This window comes from Staurois parvus, unplaced genomic scaffold (genome assembly GCF_062004578.1).
Source record: "Staurois parvus isolate SC_StPar_1 unplaced genomic scaffold, SC_StPar_1.0 ptg000192l, whole genome shotgun sequence".
Taxonomy (NCBI): domain Eukaryota; kingdom Metazoa; phylum Chordata; class Amphibia; order Anura; family Ranidae; genus Staurois; species Staurois parvus.
In genome coordinates this window covers 370,669-376,668 of record NW_028317988.1, presented here as the reverse complement: position 1 = coordinate 376,668, position 6,000 = coordinate 370,669, and positions in this window count along the sequence as shown.

Here is a 6,000-nt window from a genome sequence, read left to right as displayed (position 1 = left end):
CAGCTTACCGGTCATTAGATTTGGTGGCTGCATTAGTTTTCATTTTTCTTTAATTTTCTTTCTTCTATTTTCATCTGGTGATCCAGACAGCAACTCTGCTGTTTTTCAGAAGTTCCAGGTCCGGCAGGATATATCAGCTTACATGAATGAGACCATTCATTTGTACATGAGATAGGGTAGTGTAATGCCTATGAAATGTGCTGCCCTTGGGCCCTTGGTTTCCTCAGGGATTTTTACAGTAACGTATCACTGCCCATATGCCAGAAGCATGGGGAACAATGTAAAGTCCTTTCTTAGGCTAAGGGAAACTTGCAGAGTCACAAGATATAGCCACTTGTATTAGATAAGACTTGTTTATGCCAGTTAGACTTGTTTGTGAAAAGTAAACATCTTGAACTTAGAGAAAACTTAGATGGTAGTATGTAAATAAGAGTTTGATCATGTGTTTATTAGGCCTGCTAGACGGCATAATAGTGATAAGTGACTGGGTGTGACTCTGTTACCTCACAGAACCTTTCAGTGTTATCTGAAACAGCAACTTGGAGTAGGTGAGGTGCCGCCCAATCTGGTATTGTGGTCAGAAACACTGAACGGGGGTATTTAGCAGAGGCCTGGAGACGATGCGATCAGAAGTCATCGGATGCGTGTGGGGGACACTCTGATGCTGGGTTATTTGCCGGAGCTGCATGGACTCATCGGTCAGTTGTGCCCCGGGTTTCTCCACAATCTCCTGTGCACTGTGGTTCCTTGAGGTCTCTTCCTTCCCTTCTTCCCACAGCTTTGGTAATGTATTAATTCTATGCTGTGACGCTGTCAAAAGATGTGTTTGCTTCATGCTGTAATAATCACATTACTATTGGTGTGTGTTATTATGCAGATTGTGATGACCATAACATATATCTTCCTGTATGTTGTGTGATAATAAAAGTAGGGGTTTTGACAGTGCAAGAACACTGCAGTTGAATTCTGTTATTTCTTGGGGTGCTGAGTGAATTCTACATGATGTGCCAGGGCAGTTTTACACTTGGTAGTGTGTCCCTCACAAGCTTAGAAACTATGGTGTGAGTGCTGGTTTTGATCGTACCTGTGCAGTGTGTGTGACTTGCTCTTGGTTTTTGTGTCCAGCTTCGTATTACAGGTAGGCAGTTGGTACTTCCTCCACATTCCGCTCCTCATTGGGCGCCAAGTGTGGGTCACATTGGAGGCTCACTCCAGGGTGGGTTCTTCTGGGCTTTGTTAGGCACCTGTAACAGGATCACTGTCAATACACGTGGGGTACCTTTACTCTGTGCTGTTTTCATCAATTCCCTGAGACACGACTGAGCCAGCCGTCGGGTAAGGCAGGCCTCTACTCTTATAGGTGAATGTACACGGTGTCCACTTTCTACTATATCTGTTCTCCATTTAACTCTCAGGTCCCCATGCAAATTTACATCTTCCCACTGTAGCTTGCAATTAGGCGTGCCCTGCCGAACACTGACCACAGCCACCTGTCCAGCTTTTTCCACTACTGGTCACCGTAGCAGCATAGAACCCTGCCGTAAACATAGCTCAAATGTGCATGTGACTTTAACTCTTGAACTTCCCTACCTCTGCACTGTGGTGCAGTTCCGCTCCGGTTGCTAAGGGAAACGGAATGCGGCGTAGAGGGTTCCGACAACATCTTCCTAGTGATTAGAGGCTGGTCCACCTACACTACCACAGGTACACATTTCCGACAGGCTGCTTCTTGACTGTATTTTCATCGCCCAAGGCAACCACATGTTGCAATGTACCATGATGACTCTTTCATGCTAAGTGTGGAATTGCACCAATTGTGCCAGTTACTTGCAATGCACCGCGTTCAAGGACTTCAGATTTGGCAGAAGATAACATTTCAATACTTTACTGTAGAAAATCATGCACAGTAAAAAAGAGTCCAAAAGCAGACAGGACATCCAACAGAACTTCAGCAAAATAGTCATTATCCCGTCAAATCCCTAGTCCCTACTCCTAATCAGGCTATATGCTACCCAGGTGTACCTTCAAAGGTAGAGTCCGTGTGAATAAAGGTCCATTAGTGGCATCCCCCAGTGGCTGGAATCTTCAGGGCGAATGCTAGGTTGGATGGTTTCTACATCTTTCAGGTGCTTAGCAGGCTGTACCCTCCATGGAAAACACTGATAAACCAAGCACAAGACTCTCAAAGTCTTCCAGGGGAACTTTGGGGAACCTTCTTCTTCCAGCAGGGCCTCCTTGCTTTCTCCCCCCACCCCTCTGGCTCTGGACCACAGTCCCCTTTAATATACACAGGAACAGTGGTTCGGATCCAAAGATCCAGCCAAACAAAAAAAAACCAACCCTCCCGTCCGTGGCAGCACGATACTAGCTAGTTCTAATCTGCTACCACTGCCAGGGCTATATAAAATGATCAGCTTTTATTTATTTATGTAAAAACCTTTATGCCAAAGCAAAATTGTTTGCTGTAATTGATTGTAAAGTGTGATCTGGAGTTTGGCTTCAAATCTACTAATTCATTTACCATTCCTCCGCCCCCCTCCCCCCAGACTGACAATGCAGCTGTCAGCTGTGTCCTGGCTCATTCCTCCAGGGTGGTGTCTCACTAATACAGGAGGTGTGTTACTAGCTAGATCACCTGGTGAAAACAGAGGGGAAAAAGCCTAAAATAAAAACTAATGCAGCCACCACATCTAATGATTTGTAAGTTGCAATATAATTCATTTTTGATTTTGGAATAATACTACCTTTGGTAATTTGTTATTTGTACAGGTGAAACTCGAAAAATTTGAATATCGTGCAAAAGTTAATTTATTTCAGTAATGCAACTTAAAAGGTGAAACTAATATATGAGATAGACTCATTACATGCAAAGCAAGATAGTTCAAGCCGTGATTTGTCATAATTGTGATGATTATGGCTTACAGCTCATGAAAACCCCAAATCCACAATCTCAGAAAATTAGAATATTACATGCAATCAATAAAACAAGGATTGTACATAGAACAATATCGCACCTCTGAAGAGTATAAGCATGCATATGTACTCAGTACTTGGTTTGGGCCCCTTTTGCAGCAATTACTGCCTCAATGCGGCGTGGCATGGAAGCTATCAGCCTGTGGTACTGCTGAGGTGTTATGGAAGACCAGGATGCATCAATAGCGGCCTTCAGCTCTTCTGCATCGTTCGGTCTCATGTCTCTCATCTTTCTCTTGGCAATGCCCCATAGATTCTCTATGGGGTTCTGGTCAGGCGAGTTTGCTGACCAATCAAGCACAGTAATCCCACGGTCATTGAACCAGGCTTTGGTGCTTTTGGCAGTGTGGGCAGGTGCCAAGTCCTTCTGGAAAATGAAGTCAGCATCCCCATAAAGCTCGTCTGCGGAAGGAAGCATGAAGTGCTTCAAAATCTCCTGGTAGACGGCTGCGTTGACCCTGGACTTAATGAAGCACAGTGGACCAACACCAGCAGATAACATGGCTCCCCAAATCAACACAGACTGTGGAAACTTCACACTGGACTTCAAGCATGTTGCAGTGTGTGCCTCTCCATTCTTCCTCCATACTCTGGGTCCTTGGTTTCCAAATGAGCTGCAAAAGTTGCTCTCATCAGAAAAGAGGACTTTGGACCACTGAGCAACAGACCAAGTCTGATTTTCTTTAGCCCAGGTAAGACACTTCTGACATTGTTCGTTGTTCAGGAGTGGCTTGACAAGAGGAATACGACATTTGAAGCCCATTTCCAGGGTCCGTCTGTGTGTGGTGGCTCTTGATGCCCTGACTCCAGCCTCAGTCCACTCTTTGTGAAAGTCCCCAACACTTTTGAATGGCCTTTTTCTGACAATCCTCTCCAGGCTGCGGTCATCCCTGCTGCTTGTGCACCTTTTTCTTCCACACTTTTCCCTTCCACATAACTTTCTATTAATGTGCTTTGATACAGCACTTTGGGAACATCCAACGTCTTTTGCAATTACCTTTTGAGGCTTTCCCTCCTTATGGAGGGTGTCAATGATGGTTTTCGGCACAACTGTCAGGTCAGCAGTCTTTGAGTCTTTGTGATTGTGATTCCTACTGAACCAGACTGAGAGACCATTTAAAGGCTCAGGAACCCTTTGCAGGTGTTATGGCTTAATTAGCTGATTAGAGTGGGACACTTTGAGCCGAGAATATTGCACCTTTTCCCAATATTCTAATTTTCTGAGATTGTGGATTTGGGGTTTTCATGAGCTGTAAGCCATAATCATCACAATTATGACAAATCACGGCTTGAACTATCTTGCTTTGCATGTAATGAGTCTATCTCATATATTAGTTTCACCTTTTAAGTTGCATTACTGAAATAAATGAACTTTTGCACGATATTCTAATTTTTCGAGTTTCACCTGTATTCAAATCTCCTAATTCATTTATCATGCCTCTGCCCACCCTCCTCCCAGACTAATCATGCAGCTGTCTGCTATGTTCTGGCTCATTCCTCCAGGGTGGTGTCTCACTAATACAGGAGGCTTGTTACTCTCCAGATCACCAAGTGAAAACAGAGGTGAAAAAGTCTAAAATAAAAACGAATGCAGCCACCGCATCTAACGCTTGGTAAGTTGCAATATAATTTATTTTTGGTTATGGGTTTAATACCGCCTTAGGTAAATTGCCTTGTTCCTACGTTGTGATTGTGTTGCTGCTGGTATGAACGAGCCTTAATGCTGAACTTCAGGCAAATATAAAAAATCATTCATCAAGGCAGTTATGTTTTAATGAAAAAACCCCCCGAAATGTATTTTTTAAATGCAACCAGTGTAAATAATTACACAGTTTACTGTAATACAGTGATTGTAATGTCTTGCACAGCAGGGCTCAGATTGAGAGAGGGAGGGTTAGGACTGTGAGCCAATCAGGTGTGCTACATACACATGTACTGAAAGGAGGAGAGAGTTGAGAAATGATCTCATCAGTCAGTTTGCTGCACTTTTATTTTCCAAATTAAATATCACTGCCACTGACCACCAATGCAAGGTGGGTTAAATTTCATTGCCAGTGACTACAGATGCAGGGGGCTAACTTTCACTGCCAATGGCCACCAATGTTGGGGTGGGGGGGGGGGTAATAATACTCTCACCAGTGCTGTGGGTTATTTTTGCATCTGCTGACACCAATGCTGAAGGCTGTTATTGTGTCCATTGACACAAATGCAGGGGGTAATTATTGCATCCACCAGCACTAATGCTGGGAGTTCCAATTTAATCACTAGTGCTAGGGATTATTAGTGAACTCACTGACACCAATTCTGGGGGTTATTATTGCACTCACGGACACCAATGCTGAGGTTATAGTACTCCAGCTCCTTCAGAGTGCATTGCTATTACTGCAAAAAAATGCAAAAGGACCAACATTTTTGGGCATTGAGAAAATGTGCTGCTATTGTGCAGCCCTCTGGGAGTATTGGGGGCCACACTTGAATCTCTCTATAATTTTCAAGTTGACCAACACTGCTTTAGATGGCTGTCACTAATACAGAGTCCTCTTATTGGCTGAGAAAGGGAAAAAAAGGGGGAAGAGACCTCTAGGACTAAGCCCCAGGGAAGGGGCAAAATTTTCCAGAAGGCAAGGCCTATTGGGAGGAGCGGGGCTGAGGCCACTTTATATCTCTCAAGCTGTTTTGGTGTGCGGCGTTCACTCAGGATCTGCCATACTGCATTGGATTAGCATACACACCTGCTCCCTACTTGATGTGGGTCTATCAGAGCCATACCATCGAGGTTTGGAGCAGCATAGTGAGCTTTAATGCATCCGTGGATGGCCACAGTATCTGTGCTGAGAGCATGCCCACTTTGCGCTCCCAGCACAACGACTGAGCTGTCATAGACAACTCTGGGTCTCTAGTCAAGATTGGGAGCTGGCAAAACAGATTCCTGATCATGTGACAGCCAATCATAGTGGTCATATGATCAGAAAGTCCGCCTCGCCCCACTGGGTGTAAAGACCGATTTATAGGGACGCTGAGGCTGGA